At 39.9% G+C, this 20136-nt stretch overlaps 1 long non-coding RNA gene across 1 annotated transcript; it reads right to left on the bottom strand.

Moving 5' to 3' along the window:
* Positions 1 to 5668: 5668 nt before the first annotated feature.
* Positions 5669 to 8299, bottom strand: LOC136506613 (uncharacterized). Its single transcript, XR_010771679.1, has 4 exons — positions 8016 to 8299; positions 6308 to 7211; positions 6038 to 6217; positions 5669 to 5773 (listed from the first exon to the last, which is right to left on the bottom strand). It is a non-coding gene; the product is annotated as an uncharacterized lncRNA (long non-coding RNA).
* Between the last annotated feature and the right edge of the window lie 11837 nt (positions 8300 to 20136).

Below are 20136 nucleotides of genomic sequence, written 5' to 3'. Positions count from 1 at the left end.
AGTTGTTGGATTATATTAATATGGCATTGATCCGTCAGCAACTTTCCCAAAAAAGATTCCATCGGCTGTTGGAGAGCCGATTACTCTAATAAAGACTACTACTGATCATGTCAAAATCACAGTACAACAAGTCAATCAAGCTGCTGGCAACTAGTAGGATCAAGCTATATGGGTTGATAATAGAAGTACATCGTCAGTGGTGATAAGAAGGGGGTGGACAAGAATTCCAATTATCTAATGGTCAATGGCAAGGAATAGGCCGATGTTTATGATTATTGCCTCTAGATAACCGATTATATAATTATGGGCTCGGGGGGTCAGCTCCTAATCGGCTAAAGCAAACTAACGGTCAGGAGTTCAAGAAGATGGAATCCAAGCAAGACATCAAGAGTATCGGCTCATGAAAGCCGATTGCAAGATACATAGGAGAATTAATTTTGAAGATGATTTATCGGGAGCCGATGCAGATCAGATATCGTGGATTCAGGAAGGAAGACCATCGGACCAAAATAGTTCGAAGCATAAAGAATTCATACTCCGAACTAGGGGGGCCTGTGTTGACACCAAAATTTGGTAAGCTTACCCAGGAATGGAAGGAATCAGCCCATGGTGTCAAAAGCAAGAAAATCTCTATTGATTGAGGAACATTTGTGAGCCGACCCAGAAATATCATTTAATTTTGAAGAAATGTGATCACCAGACTTGTATGATCGGCTATTAGGGATACTCATGCACGTGCGGCTAATTAGCATATTTGGCCTCGTATATTTGGTTTTGGTTATACATCTAAGATCTACGAAAAGGAGCAAAGAAAAGAATATTTTATTTCGGTTCCGATATTCTAAAGCTAGTACGAGGCAAACTCTCGTTGGGCAGCCAGCTGTTGGGGCGTGTTTGGATGAAGACCTGGCCTGGGAGCACCCGCCCAGGCAGATCGATCCAGCCCCAGGCGCCGGAAATCGACGGCCTGGGTGAGGTGCCTGGGCCAGGCAAGATTCACAGTCTTCAAAGCAAACAAGCCTTTGATGCGTGGTATGGAAATGAAAGTCCAAGTCCAGCACGCCTCATGTACATCATTGCAATCCGATTGCTGAGGTCGGCAATTAATATGGTACAGGATAAATGATCAATGCACGTTCGGCTTGGTGCATGGAGCTGGTCACCTGATATGCATCGAACGTGGCTGACTTTTGGATAAAATACATTTACGCCTTGGACATGCCTTAGACGTGTTGAGCCGAATTAAATAAGATTTGATTCTATTCTAGTATACGTATCTATGGAAGGGAGCTATGATGAATATTGAGTTGAAGACGGCAAGCTCCAGGATAACATATCAAGGAGGTAATGTCGGTTAAAGAAGCTTCGTTAGCAAGGATTCTACCTAAAGGGAAAATAGAATCCATGTATCTAAATATTTCCTAGCAAGTTTTGTACGCTGTGACCAGCTAAGAGCCCTGGGTATAAATATAAACCCCCGGCCATTGTAAAAGAGATCTCTCAATCAATCAAAACAGTCTTTACCTTTTCGGCTTCACGTCAACCCTTAGGAGTAGAAGTAATGTAGATTTCGGCAAGTTCTTCAACAAGCAGGGCTGCCATCGGTTAAGTTCGACCTCTAGCTTGTCTGTAAGTACCGTCACGACTTATATTGTTCCTTGTAAGGCTGCATCAGCTGATTGATCTCTTGCAAGTCGTAGTATAAGTTAGTTATCGATCCTTATCTAGTTCAAGTACGGCTGCCATAGGTTAAGCTCGACCTCTCGAATTAGATTAAAGTCAAGTTACCGGCTCTACCTAAGGGTGGCATCCTTCGGATAGATTCATTAAGTTATCAATCCTGATGTTCTTATTATCATTAGTTTCAGCAATATCAACCTGCTCGATCGAGATTGATCTAGATCGGCCTCGTATCCTTTTAGTCCATTGTTTATTTTGCTATATTGTGATAATTTTTACTTTAAACGATGGATTATGTTTTATCGGCCGTTCTACTTCGATCTTGATCATGCATAGTACGCGGCCAAGGCATTTCTGATCTTGAGTAGGTTTACTAGCTAGTTGAATCTAGTCTATAGCTCGTTATTATGGCTGTAACGGTCCGTTCGATCCCCACTGTTAGCACTTTAAATCAGAGTATGCTAGTCGGTAGATTTACTTTCAGCCAGGCATGACCTTGGCTATTTGCTATGCCTTCATCGGCTAAATAGCCGATTGCCTGCACTTTAACGCTCATAATATGTTTTTATGATTCTGTTAAATGTGAATAGATCTGTTTACTTTAAAGGTTTAATCTGTTATCTTTATTATGGCTGCCATCGATCCGGTCAAACCCCACTGTTAAAGATAATAGGCTAGATTCAATGAGTTTATAAATCTGTTCATATTAAATAGTTGATTGTTCACATGTTATGCCTCTATCTTGTCTGTATCGGCTATTTAGCCGATTACTTGAGATTATTATGCTTATTTGTTTCTCAGTCATCTACTATTTATGTTCGTTATTTATACTTATGAATTAACCGATTTCATGATTGTTTTCATTTATTAAATTACCGATCATGCTCATTAATATTATCGGCTCGATACTTTATATCGATCATGCTCTGTTTAGCCGGTAATGTTTATTTCTATCGCTTTATTGTCAGATATCGACTCTGTAGTCGATGGCCATATCAATCGACTGTTTAGCCACATATCAGAACTGTCTAGTGCAACACCGGCACGTTCCACCTTAAATTACTGACTATTTTCTTCTTGTCAATTGCAGGGTCAAATTGACTGGCACGCCTTCGGTCTCGAAACCAACCGATCGTGTTTGAAGCCAAGCAGATCTCCGGGCTTACTCCAAGCAGATCTTTCCCGCTTGTTGTGTGTTGCACGCATTGTCATAGTTTTGTGTCAACACATTGTTCCAAATATCATTCTAGATGTGTCTAAGGTATTTTGGTGGCCTCACAACCATCTCATGCATTGGTCACATATGATCACAAGCATAATTAAGTATATGAGCAACAACGCATGTGATAAAGAGAAGGTAAATGAAATGAAACTTCATATGCTCATGCTCATGAATGCTTGGATGATGCTTGTGCTCATGAAATACAAATGCCAAATGCATTGCTTAACACTAGGGTGTTACAACACCTTTGCCCCTGTTGCTCGTTTAGAAGCTATTAGGATCCTTTTAGCCTTTGCAGCTTCGAAAGTGTTCAAGCTGTTTCAGATGAATGTGAAGAGTGCTTTCTTAAACGGGTACATAGAGGAAGAGGTTTATGTTAGGCAACCCCTAGGCTTTGAAAATCCTAAGTTTCCAAACCATGTGTTTAAACTCGACAAAGCCTTGTATGGTTTGAAACAAACCCCGAGAGCCTGGTATAAGCGTTTGGAAGATTTCTTGCTTGATAAGGGATTTAAAATGGGTTCTGTTGATAAAACTTTGTTTCTCCTCAAGCAAGGCACTAACACTCTTAAAAGCCCTAGTTTCATTTTGGATAATTGATGAAACCGATTTGGACTAATCCTTGCATCCAAGTGTGTGACTAGATAGGATGCTCCAACCCGAGTGGTGGAGCAAGATGAAGTCCATGGTGATGGTGAACATGTGATGATGATGATCATCCTCTAAACTTGGAAAAGAAGAAAGAGAAATATAAAATGGGCTCAACGCAAAGGTATAATTGACAGGGACATTTTATTTTGCCACTCAAGACACCTAGTTGGTGTGAGTGGATTTAGGATAGATAGACGTACTATCAAGAGGGGAGAATCTTGGTTAAAACGGTTATCAAGTGCCACTAGGAGAAGTGATTCATGCATATGCATTAGGACCTAGTGTGCTAACTATTAAACCTTGAAAAATGCTAACACACTTGCACATAGTGGTGTACACTTGGCGGTGTTAGTACATTTACAAAGATGGTGAAAAAGGAGAAGAAACAACACATAAAAAGGTGAAAATAGGAGTGCTATCTCTCAACAAGCAATTCTCCTTTCTAACCAAGAAATTCTTATCGAGGAATAGTAAAGGGGGACAAGCTCGCTTTGCGTGTCAATGAGTATCAGTGAGAGAGAACTCAGCTCAACCAGCAATTCCTTTTTGTGTACAAGAAATTCTTGTTCAGGATTAGTACTTTGAAAGAGACAGGGTAGACTTCGGACCATGTCACGCGTGAGTCTGGCCCAGCAGTGCAGCGCAGCGGCAAAGAGAGATGGGCACGGCCTTGGGGGCCTCAGACCCTAGTGCTCAGTCCCTCAGGACCATCAAACAAGAGTCCGGTCCTGGCCCTTTGGCTGCGTGGCGTAGAGGCAGAAAGGCGCGAAGCGGCCTGGCGCGCTCCGGACCATGGCGGGCTACGCGTCCGACGCTAGGCATGCAGGTCCAGCTTTGGAGCCACTGCAGGCAGCGTAGGGGCGCATGGACTCAGACCCTGCATGCTTGCGATTCTAGACCATCAGGGAAAAGTCCGGTTTTGGCGTGTTGTGAGGCCGATCGAGCGAGCAGCAGAGGCAGGGCGATGTGCCTATTTCCGGTTGGCGCAATGAAAGGATTCAGACCCTGAGTTGGTCCAGTTGGTCTAAGCAGACCGGGTCCAGAGGAATTTTCCCTCTCTGGATCCTTACTGGATCCCTCCGGACCCACTACTAGGATCCAGCCCTATCATAACGCCTATATTGGGTTGCAATATGGCTATTTTGGTTGCAATATAGATCAATTGCATCTATTTATGGTCGTTGATAGGTGGTTGCATTTGGAACGGTGCAATAGGTTCTTGCATCCTTTTGTATGTGGTGTTGCAATTTGGTGGTTTTGCAATGCACATAAAAAACTAACGCAACCGGGTTCTTGTTGCAAAGCATAGATATTGCAACCAGCAGAATGGTTGCGTGAATTACTATTGCGATGAAACATGTGGATGCATTATGATATTATTGCCATTAATGAACTTATTGCAAAATACCTTTATTGCCACTCCATAGTTACGTGGGAATATGGCCATATTGCCATGCAGTGTACTCCATTGCATCAAAGAAATCTTACAACGTAACAAATTTGGTGGCTAGAGTCACAATTGCCACATTCATTTGCTGGTGGCAATAAAACGTAATGCAATGAATCATTGTTGGTGGTAATAGATGAAAAATGCAATGAATCATTGTTGATGGTAGTAGATGGAAAACACAACCGATCATTGTTGGTGGTAAGAGATGGAAAATGCAATGAAACATTGTTGGTGGTAAGAGATGAAAAATGCAATGAATCATTGTTGGTGGTAGTAGATGAAAAATGCAATGAATCTTTGTTGGTGGTAGACATGTCCTGTAGCAACACATAAAATTTATGGCAATAATATATATTGCAACAACAAACAATGGTTGCGTCGTAGTTTGTTGCAACAAGCGCATTTTGGCCAACGCCTTTTTAATTTCTTTTCGTAGCTATAAATTTAATTGTTGTTACAAAATAATTGTGACATTAGTATAGATTTCATCATCATATATAAGAACTCAAACCTTCATTAACTTCAAATATATGTCTCAACCAAAGTAATAACACAATGACTGGAGTACTACTAAAATAAACATGACCACATCATCTCATTCTACAAGTTTGCAACTATGTTTGGCATTTTAAAATATAACTAAATATGAGTTCGCTTATTGATCTCTTCATGCTCCATCGCCCATCGGCACTTCATTCTTCTAGCTGTCCATCACCAGCATATAGCTAGGCATAAAGCTTTCTCTAAATAGTTTGGTTGTCCGCCCATTCCTGTAATTCATGAACACATATAGAATTTATTATTAAATTAATATAGGATCCTTGATGATTAAGTGCATTGTAAAACTAAGCACGTGTAAATTTAATGATCATAGTGACATAGCAAAGATATAAAGTAAATTAAGCAACACCCAACAAGAATATAATATAACATTTGAGATGATAAGATCCCCACCAGTTTGATGAACTTTACTGACATATCATACATAGCATATTTGCCACCATTTCAAAGACAAATCACATTGGTATTCATACCTGATGTTTTCTCTTTTGATTACAAGTCCTCAATAGTTGTTGGGAAGAAACATAATTCTATGACCCATTGGCACCATTCTTTTTCTAGAAAAGAGGCCTGGTTGCACTAATCTTTGCTGTCATGGTAGTACCTTCATCAACTACCTTTTCTGTGGTCAACACGCTTGATGGTCCATTACTCTGCCAAAATGAACGCTGATGTAAACAAGTTGCATTTTATGTGTAAACATGTTGCATGTTTTGTAAGTAACCTTGTTGCATTTTCATTACCTGCACAGTTGCATCCTCTATGCGTGGTGGTGTGATGAAGTTGTTGTCGACACTTGTGCCATTTGGAACCTGAGTAGTGTTGATGGTTCCTGGGATAGCATGTGCACCGCAAAAGACAAGGAACATTAGCTAAAATAGAGCCAAAAAGGAGAACCGTGTTCCAAAGTTGGTACATGTTGCAGTGCCAATTGTATTTATTGTTGTAGTGTTGACCGGAATTCTTCCCTAATTTTTTCAATTTGTTTCATACTTTCTTCCTTATCTCTTTCCCTTGCTGAAACTTCATTTGCAAGCTTTTCTTTTAATTCTTCAACCTCTTGTTGGTGTTGCATTCTTTCTTGGCAGGCTAAAACTTCACTATGGGCTGCATCTTCTTCTCTGTAGAGCACTTCGTGTTGGATATTTCGCCATGTATCCACGTCCATGACATTTGTACGATTTTGTTCCAAGAGTTTTAGAGTAGTTGAGTTGGAAAACTGTGTTTCCTCCTCAACCGTGAGGAAGGGCCTATCCTTCCCTTTTTCTGCCTCTGTAACTTGGTTGCAAGCATTTTCCTAACTGAAACACGAGAAATAAATCAGGAGCATGTAATTCCAAACAGTTCCAAAATAAGTTTGAAACATGCTGTAATTTTAAAACTACAATCATAGACAAGCACTCATGTAGACATCCCTAGAGTCTTCATTTGACCATTGCCCATCCTTGGTGTGAGTAGTCCTCCAAAGTTACAACGCTTCTTGTAGTATAAGAAGTCCCTGACTCCATAACCAAACTGTTCTTTAAAATATACCAGGTTATGAAATGAGATATGAGCTCTGTCTACATCAGTATCGATGAATTCATCGTCCTCAGGTTTCCCCTTGCATTGGAAATAAATTGTCCACATCTCACCGTCAATGGTTTACTGTATGCGTATAGAGCAGAAAAACATCATTGTGTGGTGTAAGATATTACTTAGACTTGAATTCAACAAAATTAGCAAAATGTGATTGCAATGCAAGAGGCAATATTTTTCTCATTATAATGAGGCTTTGATTAATAATTTCTCTATTAGCATGGACTGATCAAACTGAAAAAACCGAATATAAATTATTGGAACAGTATAAAATATATGCATGAGCAGGTTCAACAATCAGGCAATATAAATAGTGAGGGCATAAATTATTGCCAATCACTATTGGCAATCCGGCAATCAAGCAGGTTCAGCAGTTTCAGTATAAATTGTTGGCAATATAAATTATATGCATCAGGTAGCAAATATAAATAGTGCGGGCATAACAGTATGTCAGCAGGTTAAGCAATATGCATCAGGACTGCTTATTGATGCATAGAAAATAGCACTAAAATTTAAATATGCCTGATTGTCAGCAGATTCAGCAATTTGCTTTTTGTTCATACACAATGCAGGTTCAGCAATTAGCAGAGGCAAAATATTGTGCCAGCGGTGATGATTGATTGAACTAAAATATTGTACCAGATGCTAATCCAAATATAAATATTATAGATCTCTTTATGCTAAGCAGGAAAGTTATTCGTCAAGGCAGACTTTATACAACAGCTTTGAATGATAAATGCAGATTGAATGATCTCTTTCTCGACGCACGCACGTGCCTTCAACACTACAACATGCACGCACGCGCCCAAACAGCTTTGATCGATCGGCCGACACCCATCACGTATGCCAACTAACAACAACAATAGCACGTACCTGCTGTAGAGAAAACATAGTGTCCCTGAGCCATCAACGTCGTGGCTGTCATCTTCTTCCTGGACGTGATCTTCATTAGCAGAACGGTGCCTCTCTTCTGAAGATTGAGGTTGCGGAAGATGGAGGCGCGGACGAAGGACGTGGCATCACGGCGCGCTTGCGTATAGCGTTGGAGGAGGCAGCCACCGTGGGTGTGTCCATCGAGCCGCCGTCGTGGTCTCCGTGGTCGCCGCCGTCGCTTTACCTAGCGTGAAAAAATGACAGCCCCCACACGCACGGTTTTAGGAAAGGGGCACGCGAAAGGCGTGGTGGGAGGAGTTATGTGCCGTGATTATTGGATCTAATCCTACCGGTGGGTATTTTGGCTGGCTATTGTGAAAATTAAAGGCGTGATTATTGGATCTGGTCCTACTGGTGGCTGTTTTGGCGGGCTACTAGCGAAAATTAAAGGAGGGGATCCATGCGTGGTGGAAAAAAATAAAAAATGATATAATCGTCAGAGCCTAATAAAAATAAAATATACTAAATAGGCAAATAAAATAATTATCTACTTTTCTAATGCAAGTTAAAAGTACATATTATTTTGTTTACTCATTAGAAATATAGCTACTCATACAAAATAATTATCTACTTTTCTAATGAAATATAGCTAATCATATCAATTTTAAATGAGTACTCATCAGAAGTAAAGAAAATGATAAACTATACTCCCTCGGTCCCATAATAAGTTTTTTAAGTTTGACTAATTATAGAAAAAATAATATCAATATTTGTATCTCTAAGTAAGTTTATTATGAAAATATATTCTAGAACTAATCTAATGATACTTATTAGGTATTAGCAATTTTTTTATATCAAATCCTTCTATCATGCCTAAACGTGTGTTTGGATTAAAGGTTCACCTGGATTGGATGGATTGGACCCAGATTTGATAGTGTTTGGTCTGGGGTTCAAGTGGGTTGGGTTTGTTCCCATAGGGAATATCGGGTTCGACCGGCTCCACCAAATTGGGCAAACCGCGTAGACCCAGATGAAGCCTACGCGTGCAGAGGGAGTAGCTGGCCTGAGCAGTGGCACGTGTGCGGCGGATGTGCAACCGAGGCCATGGTGACCGAGCCACGACACGATGCGAGGTGATTTGACTGAGCAGCCCGGTCTACGACTCCTAGTTCTCTCCCCTGGCCATGGCTGACGATCGAGTGGGTGTTCCTCCCCTTTCAATATCCTTCCTCCTCAGCAGCGATTGAGTGGGAGGCGGCGGATTTGGGAGTGGTGGAGTGGAGGCGGGAGCAGGAGGGAGCTATGCAGCATCGAAGATCGGGCGCGGGTGGAGTTGTGGAGCAGCGGCGCCAGGTGACTAAGCAGAGAAAGATGGCTGATACGCGGGGCCCATTCGTTAAGGATCTCAACCCCTCTTGAACCAGACATAAAACATGGGGCAACCCTATCCCTCTAACCAAACAAAGAATGGGTCCAATCCTACCCAAAAAATAGGGATAGAGCCAACTCATTCCACATTGTTTCTAAACCAAACACACGCTAAATATCAAATCCTTGAGGATTGGGCTTTCTCAATTCTTGTTGAACCCTTAAAAATGACATTGCGCTTACCGGGAAAATTACATCGACAAGATGATTTGATGACGTAGCAAGTAATTTGAGAGCATATATAGCTAAGCTTGTCAAGATCCCGATGCATTTTTCTACAATCTTATCACTATGATCATATCAAGGGAAATTATCAGCGTGTTTGGATAGCGTCGCGGGATGGTCCTGGAACCATCCGAACCTAAAACCAAGCCTGCGAGTTCGCTTGGACTGCGGTGTGGAATGGTCCCGTTTGTCAAGGACCGATCCTAAATGAACTTTATCGTATTGCGATTCAAAATGAGTCTTCTACTGTTTCCACATGATCCTACAAAGAATATATAGTATCACGATTCAACTGTACTACGATAGTACATAATAATTGATATAAATAAGTTTTTTTAATTCAAATGTACTAAATATTGTCTAAAGCTAAGTTGCATGGAACATAATGTTTATAAGTGATCTTACATATACAAAACTCAAATAATTTTTTAAAAATTAAAATGGTAGCATTTAATCTTTCCAATATAGTACAAATGTGATAGTATCCCGATACTACGACCTCATCCTATGATTCGGTACTGTCATGTTCGTGAACAATCGTGGCCCCTAGTTCAGTTAAGGTTAAGCAACAAAATGGATAGCATATATAAGAACTTGGAATATAAGTTAATATTGTGCCTATTAGATGGTGATGTGGTGCCTAGTATATTATTAAATGATAATGTGAACGATGATGTCGTGTAGAACTTAAAAACCACAGTTCAATTGGATGATGATGTCGTATATAGAACTTAAAAAACACAGTTCAAATGTGGACGATGATGTCGTGCCTCTTAGATGATTATGTGGCCCCTAGTTTAGTAAAGCACATATTATTTGTGTTATTGGGCCAAAGGGAAAAATATATGAGTAACAAATAGAAAAGAAATTGTAAATATAAATATGAAATAGTTAAAAAATTTAAACAATAAGTACCAAAAAAAGGTGGTAAAATTTATAATGTAAATAAGAAATAGGGATTAAAATATGAATATGTCAAAAATCCAAAAATAAAAAGTTTTTGTAGTATGTACTATCTCTCTCCCTTTTTAAGTATTGATATGGTATTTGTGCTGATCAAACTTTCTTGAGTTTAACTAGGTTTATAGAAAAATATTTGCAGCATTTGCATCGCTAAATAAGTTTATTAAAAAAATAGATTTAACGATCTATCTAATGATATTAATTTAAAAAATTTATCGGATTCATACTCGTATCATTAATGATATTAGAATGGAGGGGATACCTTTTTAATGGAAACTTAATAAGTTAATATATCCTAATTTCAATATGTTTTCGAATGTGAAACTTCGAAAAAAATATGTTTTTCAATGTACACAATTTTATTTTATTTTTTGCAATAATACGCTTTTCTAAATTTAAATGTATTTCTAACCACTTCTTAGAGTTACTTGGTATTGGAGCAACATTTGTAGGCATCTGTGTCAGTACTGTGAGACTCAAAAAGAAAAAAAACTAGTATATGTGGTTTGTAAACCTGTGTAATTCAAAATTTTGAGGGACCCAACCACACCCTTTTAACATTCTCAAAAACTTTCATCACATAAATCTAAATGAGTTGGTAATTTTTTTTTCATTTTGTGGATATTCAACATGTCATTATCTACATATGTGCAGTTTTTTTAAAAAAAACAAACCTTTTAACTATGATTTGTATAGTCTATACTATTTTTAAAATTGGCTATTACACACGCAGCAAGTCGGAAGGGTCCGCTCGAAGGAGCTGGAGATCCACCTAGCTTCAGTGCAGGGATGGTCGATCCTGCGCACTCCTCTCGAGACGTGCCAGTCAATTTAACCCTGTAATTGACAAGGAGAGAAAGTTTATCAGTAATTAAGGGCGGAACATACCGGTGTTGCCAGACAGTCCCGAATGTGCGGCTCTGAGAGTCGATATGAAAGAAGATCGACTAAATAGTCGATTCCAGCATATTCATAAGGACAAATCGGTTAAAGCTCGTGGGGTTGTGTAAGAAGAATCGGCTATCAGTCTGGATGAATATCATTGTTTAGACAAATATTGGTTACTGGCAAAAGGATATCAACAGTAATTAGTTCATGCTAAGCCAATAACTGCAAGTAACCGAACCCCTTTGTAAAATAAACAATTCATCATCATTCAACCATTTAATAGAGATAAATCTAATGAACATGTTAGATCTCATCTATCGCTATGACCAGTGGGGCATGAGGCAGAATCATGCAGGTCGTAGAAACAATAATAGACTCGACGACCCTAACTTACTACTAATATCAGTGGGGCATGAGGCAGAATCATGCAGGCCGTAATACAATAATAAGATCATGGGGCTAACACATCTTTCAACCTATCGCTACTTCAACGGTCTCATGACGTGAACTGTTCGTGAAAGCACTCGATATCGGCTAAAACAGCCGATTCAGGCATAGCGCACAGTTAAGATCATGACATCTCAGGAACAGATCTACCAACTAACGATCCCCACTCCACGGTGCTAACAGTGGGGTGTGAGGTAGAATCACACAGGCCATGATAACGGACTATGGAACGGTTTTCGCTAGCCAATAGATCTACTCAAGATCAAACACGTCTTAACCGCACGCTATGCACGATTAAGATTGATATAAAACAGCTGATAAAACATAACTCATCGTTTAAAGTGCAGATTAGATCAAATTTAGGTTAATAAACGATGGGTTAAACAAGATATAAGGCTGATCCAGATCAATCTCAATCGGGCGAAGTGATATTGCTGTAATTAAATAAATAATGGAAGCAATAAGCAACATCGGTAACTTGATGAATCTATCCGAAGGAACGCCATCCTTAGATAGAGCTGATAACTTGATTTTAATCTAGTTCGAGCAGTGGAGGTCGACCGGATCGATGTAGTCGTACTTGAACTAGACAAGAGTCGATAACTAACTCATACCAGAGTCACAGTAGAGGTCGACCGGATCAATGCAGCCGTACGAACAGAGGTATTAGCCATGACGATACTTACAGACAAGCAGTGGAGGTCGACCGGATCGATGCAGCTGTACTTGCTAAACAACTCGCTGAGATCTACTCTACTCCTACTCCTACTCCTAAGGGGTGGCTGGAGCCGAAAAAAGTAAATAACTTGTATTGGATTGATTGTGTGTCTTTACAATAGCCGGGGTTTGATATTTATACCCAGACCTGCACATGACTCCTGTCTAAGCTCAACTTATCATAATCTTTGACCCTAGAGCAAATATTCCTAATTTAAGATAACTTGGACTCTAATCTTTCCCTTCTTGTAGAGTCCAACATGCCTTGTCCCGGTGCCGATCGTAGCCTTTGTCGTTATCTGCTGGTGCCATCTGAAGAAAGCTGATTCCTGTTTTTGTGTTTGAATCAGCTGATACCGACCTGCACGCGATTGATTCCTTGACGACATGATCTTGGGAGCTTTTAAGTCCTTGCGACTCTTCTTCCAAATTTTGGGGTAAACGCTAATCAAATCAGGAGCCCAGTGCAATTGCTAATATAAATCAGTCACTACATTCTTTGAGACAAGGCTCAAATCTGGATCAATTTGTTTTGCTTGAGCACCACAACTTAAGCATGCTTGGCTGCACCTTACTGTGCATTGGTAATTTTAGCAGAACAATGAAGCAAGACATGAAATATTGTTAAAAGTCTTCTACCTCTGAATTTTGTTGTTTCCTATTACAGATAATCCACATAACTGAACAAATGCAACTCACATGACAAACACATTTTGTTTTCATTCACGTACCTAATCTGTAAGCTTTTTAGGTTAATTGCCATTTCTGATTTGGAAGGCGAATATGAAATAGAAAGGAAGTGCTGTTTGGATCGGCATCAACAAAAAAGAAGGTTAGTCCAACCTAGGATTGTTTGGATCATGTAACCCTTTCAAATGTTTTCAGCACACATTGCCTGAAATTTTTAGCACTCTATATTAGCCATGTGTATCAAATGTTTTCTTCACTCTACATTACCCATGTCTATCAACCATTTTTAGGTTGTGATCAGCAATCCTTCTGATTCTCAAGGCGAAGCTGATAAAGAAAGGAAGGGCAAAGACCAAATCGTCGGCATCAGCCAAATAGAAGGTTAGTGCAACCTGCGGTTGTTTGGCTGCCTTGGCTAGTTCTGCTCTGAGGCATTTAACGTTACTAACTGAAATTTTGTTGGCTGGTGCAGAAAGTCACCAAGCCCCTAAGCTAAAGGGTTGAACAACTTAGATCGCACATGGATGATCTGCGAGAGGAGATTGAGAATTAGACCTGAAGCTTGAAGACATGGGGGAGGACATAGACATGACTATGAAAGAGTTCATGGTGGCCATTGCTGACTGGTTTGAGGACATGGAGAAATGATCAAGCCCCAGAATAACTAAATTCCTAGTAGGTTAACCAGGTCCTAGCTGGTTCTTATGCAGGTTATCATGTAGGCACTTTGGCAACATCTAAGTATGGACATCTATATTGTAAATGCAGTACATGTATCTATCTATTATGTACATTTATGTCTATCTATGAGGACCTAGCTGGTACTTACATCTATTTGTATATTCAAGTTCATGTTACCAGCTATATGGCCTGATTCTTACTGGATCGAGATATACTGATGACATTATATAAGAACTTGTTATTCTTATTGTGAACGATTAAAAATAGTACCAGAAAAAATGTGGAAAATTGTAAATATCTTGTTACTGTTTGATAATAGTTAAGCACATCTATGGCATAAACACAACAAAGCTAATCTTCTATTAAACCTGTGTCACACTGATCAGCAAGATGAGATTGACACAAATAGAGTAGCATTTCTCTAGTTTTAAATTAGAATTTATAAGGTAAATGCAACATGTGAAGACTGGATGTGGGCAAGCACTATGAATGCAAAATGGTGCCAATGGATGAGATGTTGCTCTGTCCATAACAATATTGCGCAGCTCATGAACCACGCCTTAAATCAAACAAAAAATTGCGCAGCTCAAGAACCAAGATATTGTTGTATGGGCCAAGAGCTGATCATGTCCCAATGCTGTTAAAGCCTGGTGCCACCAGGCCGCCTGCTGTGATTTTTTTCTTGTTTTTTTATTTACTAGTTTTTTACTTTTGGATGGTAGGCTGGTCTTACCCCTTTGTTTTTGGCTCAGATGCATGATAAGTAATGCCTATGGACAAATTTTAATGCCAATATCACTCTTCTTGCAGCGACATATACTCAATATAGCCACATATAAAGTTGGTGGCAATAGAACCTCAACAGATGCAACGAATGCCTTTTTGGTTGCAATATAATAACATCTTTTGCAACATAGGGCAAGACCAAGGCAACAAAGTTTCATCATGGCTATATTCGCAACTACTTGCAACTAATCATTTTTTGGATGCAATATAGATCTAATCTATCGCAACGCAGGTCAAAATTAAGACAACGTAATTACTTTATTGCCATATGTGCAACTACTTGCAACCAACTTTACAGTGGTGGAAACAACACCTAGCTATCGCAACGCAACATCAATGTTATCACAACTCAACACTACATGTGGTATTAGGCACCCATACCTTTTCCACCATGGCATTAGCGCATACCTCTTGCAACAGAGTTTATGACTAACGCAACACACAATTTGGGTGGCCATAAGGCCCATATATTGCTACCAATTATGACATTTGTTGCCATAGAACAAAATATTGCAACCAAATGTGTGGTGTTACGAAAACAAGTGGTGCTATAAGGGTCAAATCCTTGTAGTGACCCTGGAAGAAGATAGTCCAGTTGCCATGGTGTTGGTCCGGTCCAAAACTATCCTGAGTGGTGCGTTCGTTTACTACCATTGGGATCCAATGAACGCGGTTGAACGGGTGACACATGGCGATATCCTAGGGTCCAAACATTCACTTTAATGGTCCTAAACCTGGGTCCAGACCCTGGGTCCGGACATCCCTGAGGGATAATGGCTATAACTTTTTGAGGGCTCTATAAATAGAGCTTGGGCATGTTTGGCTCACTCTTTTGGTCATTCTTACATGTGATAGCATCCTTTGAGCCAAGCAAACAGCCTCCCACTCATCTTGTTTCTTGATAGTGCAAATCAAAGTGAGATTGAGTGATTCCATGTGCATTTGCTTGAGTGATGGCATCTAGTGGCACTTGGGGATCGATTTGCTGTGGTTTTCTTGTTACTCTTGGTGTTTGTCGATGCCTAGATGGCTTGGAGCATCAAAGGAGTGTTGGCAAGAGTTGGTGGTTGTTCTTGGCCACCTCCCGGTGATTTGTGAGGGGTTCTTGTGCCTTCCCTGGTGAAACACCAAAGGCAACTCTAGTGGATTGCTCATAGCTTATGGATCTCCGTCTTGTGTTGGTTGTGCGGCACCCGATTGTGGGTTAGGCATGTGATGCCTATTAGCGTGTGAACCTCCATGTGGGTGAATTGCTATAACGAGGACGTAGCTTCTTGGCAAGCAAGTGAACCTCGAGGATAAATCATTGTGTTATCATTGTCTCCGGGTTTCATATTGTGATTGATTGATTATCTCTTGCCATGGTGGTATAACTCACTACCTCCCTTGTGTATTTACTTTCCTAGTATAGCTAAGCTCTTTAGTGTAACTAGTTTTGAGAGCTAGCTTGTGTCTTGTATAGTTTGGTTAGTGAGGCTCTTTAGTTAGTCTTTGAGAGCTCACTAACTTAGTGGTAGTGACCTAGCCTTGTGTGTGACATACTGACTATAGCAACTAGAATTGTGGTTAGGTGGCTTGCATTTTTAGCAGGCTAGCACAACATTCGCTTCGCCTCACAATTGTCTAACTACTTGGCTTAGTGTTGTTTTAGAATTTTTAATAGGCTATTCACCCCCCTCTAGCCATTAGGACCTTTCAAGTGGTATCAGAGCTGTGGTCACCGTGATTTGAGGCTTAACAACCTATAGTGTCAAAATGGCTCAAATCAATAATACCAAGAAGCCACCCCAATTGGATGGCTCAAATTATCCATATTGGAAGGCAAAGATGACCACCTATATCAAGTCAATCAATAGAAAGATGTGGAAGGTGGTGGAGACTAAGATTGAGATAGCCGATCTAGAGACTCCCACCATGGCCGAAGAAGTGCTACTCCAAAACAATGACATTGCTCTTAGTGTCATTCATGATGCGTTGGATGAGACAATATTAGAGAAAATCAAGAACATTGAGATGGCTCATGAGGCATGGAAGAAATTGGAAGAATCATTTGAGGGCACTCAAGAGGTGAAGGGTGCCAAGGCATACATTCTCAAGAAGAAGTTTGCAAGCTTCAAGATGAAGGAAGATGAGAGTGTGCTGGAGATATTCCATAGGCTACAAGTGCTTGTCAATGATCTCAAAGCACTTGGTGAAGAGGTCAAGGACAAGGACTTTTCCCACAAGTTCTTGAGATGCTTAGCATCAAGATTTTGCACATTGGTCACTATTCTAGTGAGGAGCGGTTTGGACACCAAGACACCAAACCAAGTGTTGGGAGATGTGATAACATATGATACATATAGAGATGATGATGAGAAGGAAGAGAAGAAGAATGAGAAGAAAGATGAGGAGAAGAGTGTGGCATTTAAAGCCGCATCATCATCCAAGGGCAAGGCAAAGCAAGAAACATCAAGTGAATAAGAATATTCAAGCTTTAATGAAGTTGATGATGAGAAGATGGCTCCCTTTGTGAAGAGATTTGGCAAATTCATGATGAAGAAGGGGTATCATGCAAGAAGGAAGAAGTCATCATCAAGGAATAAGGATGAATCAAGGAGATGCTTCAAGTGTGGTAGCAAGGATCATCTTGTTGCTCAATGCCCCTACAATAGTGAAAATGAAGATAATGATAAGAAGGGCAAGAAGGAGAAGAAGGACAAGATAACCTTCAAGAAGAAGAAGGGTGGTTCATATATGGTCACTTGGGATAGCGATGCTTCCTCAAGTGATGATGATGATAATGATGATGACAAGACCACCAAGAAGAAGGCTCTTTCAAGCATTGCCATAAATGAGAAGCCCTCTCTCTTCGACACTCAATTGACTTGCTTCATGGTTAAGACCTCTAAGGTACAAACTTGTGATGATGAATGTGAAAATGAAAGTGATAGTGATGATGATGATGAACCAACTAAAGATGAACTAATTGACATGCTAGAAGATGCTAAGACTCACTTTGACATCAAGAGAAGAGAATGCAAAGACTTGCGTAAGGAACTAAAAGCCCTTAAGCAAGCCTTTGATGAGCTCAATGCTATTCATGAGAGTCTAAAGGAAAACCATGTGGAGCTTGGCAAGGCTCACAAGAAGCTTGAAAAGGCTCATTCCACTCTTGTTGAGCAAAATGAGAAAGTAATTGTAACATGTGACGTAGGCTTAACATGTGACATAATTGATGAATCTTTCTATAAGCCTATTGTTGTTGCTCCCACTAACCCTTCTTGTAGCTCATCTAGCACTACTACTTCACCTATGAGTGATGGTTTCACTTGTGATGCCTCACTTAAGGTTGAGAATGAGACCTTAAAGAAGGAGGTCAATGAGCTCACTCATGCCTTAGGCAATGCCTATGGTGGTGAGGCCCGCTTGCTAAAGTGCTTGGGTAGCCAAAGGTTTTCTCTCAACAAAGAGGGATTGGGCTATACCCCCAAGAAAGGCAAGGTAGCCTTTACTCCTCACAAGACTAGTTTTGTGAAGAACAATGGTCGGGTTTGCAATAGATGCAAGCAAGTTGGGCATGTAAATCAATATTGCAAGAACAAGAACAAGCAACCAAATGTATCCTCAATTAAGTTTGATTCTTGTTATTTGCTTACCAAAAGTGTAAATGGAGTAAAGGCTAAGTTTGTTGGTACACCAATTGTGGGCTCAAAGAAGAAAGCCATTTGGGTGTCGAAGAGCTTGGTCACTAACCTTCAAGGACCCAAGCAAGTTTGGGTACCTAAAAAGAATTGATATTCTTTTGTAGGTCAATTATAAAGCCAGAGGAAGGCATTGGGTTCTTGATAGTGGGTGCACTCAACACATGACCAGTGATGTAAGAATGTTCAACTCAATCAGCACCAATGATAGCAATGGTTATGATAGTATCACATTTGGTGATAATGGCAAAGGCAAGGTCAAAGGGCTTGGTAAGATTGCAATATCCAATGACTTGAGCATATCAAATGTGTTGCTAGTTGAGAGCTTGAACTTCAATTTACTATCTATGGTTCAATTATGTGATCTTGGATTTAAGTGCATATTTAGAGTAGATGATGTAGAGATCATAAGTGTAGATGGCTCTAATTTGATCTTCAAAGGCTTTAGATATGAGAATCTATACTTGGTTGATTTCAATGCTAGTGAAGCTCAATTGTCAACATGCTTGTTCACTAAGTCTAGTATGGGTTGGTTATAGCATAGAAGGCTTGGTTATGTTGGAATGAAACAATTGAATAGATTGGTTAAGCATGATCTAGTTAGAGGCTTGAAAGATGTGGTATTTGAGAAGGATAAACTTTGTAGCTCTTGTCAAGCCGAAAAACAAGTTGGAAACACCCATCCTAAGAAAAACATAATGAGCACTAGCAAAGCATTTGAGTTGTTGCACATAGATTTGTTTGGGCCAACACAATACACTAGCATCGGTGGAAACAAATGTGGCTTTGTGATAGTGGATGACTTTACTAGATACACTTGGGCATTCTTTCTAGTGGACAAGAGTAATGTGTTTGCAACTTTCAAATCATTTGTCAAGGGCATTCACAATTAATTTGAAACAACCATCAAGAGAGTTAGAAGTCACAATGGTAGTGAGTTCAAGAACACAAGAGTTGTTGAGTTGTGTGATGAATTTGGAATTAGACATCAATTCTCGGCCAAGTACACTCCACAGTCAAATGGCCTTGTTGAGAGGAAGAATAGAACACCTATTGGAATTGCAAGGTCCATGCTTAGTGAGTACAATGTGGGTCAATCCTTTTGGACCGAAGCAATCAACACAGCTTGCTATTGTAGCAACCACCTCTATTTTCACCCCATGATGGAGAAAGACCATATGAGCTCTTGAATGGTAGAAAGCCCAACATTGCATATTTTCGGATCTTTGGTTGCAAATGCTACATATTGAAGAAAGGCACTAGATTGAGCAAGTTTGACAAGAAATGTGATGAAGGATTATTGCTTAGATACTCAACCACTAGCAAAGCATATAGAGTTTGGAATTTGGCAAGTGGTACTCTTGAGAAAGTTCATGATGTTGAATTTGATGAAACTAAGGGTTCCCAAGATGAAGATAAGAATCTTGATGATGTTAGAGGCATTCAACTTTTAAATGCCATGAAGAATATGGATGTTGGTGAATTGAGGCCTAGACAAGTGATAGATGAAGAAGATGATCAAGTGCAAGTACTCTCTAACTCAAATGTGCAAGATGACATTAATCAAGCAAGTACAAGTGGCTCTCATGACAATGAAGAAGATCAAGTGGCTA

The sequence above is a fragment of the Miscanthus floridulus genome, chromosome 15 (genome assembly GCF_019320115.1).
Source record: "Miscanthus floridulus cultivar M001 chromosome 15, ASM1932011v1, whole genome shotgun sequence".
In the NCBI taxonomy this organism is placed as follows: Eukaryota; Viridiplantae; Streptophyta; class Magnoliopsida; order Poales; family Poaceae; genus Miscanthus; species Miscanthus floridulus.
This window is presented reverse-complemented; position numbering and strand designations above follow the sequence as displayed.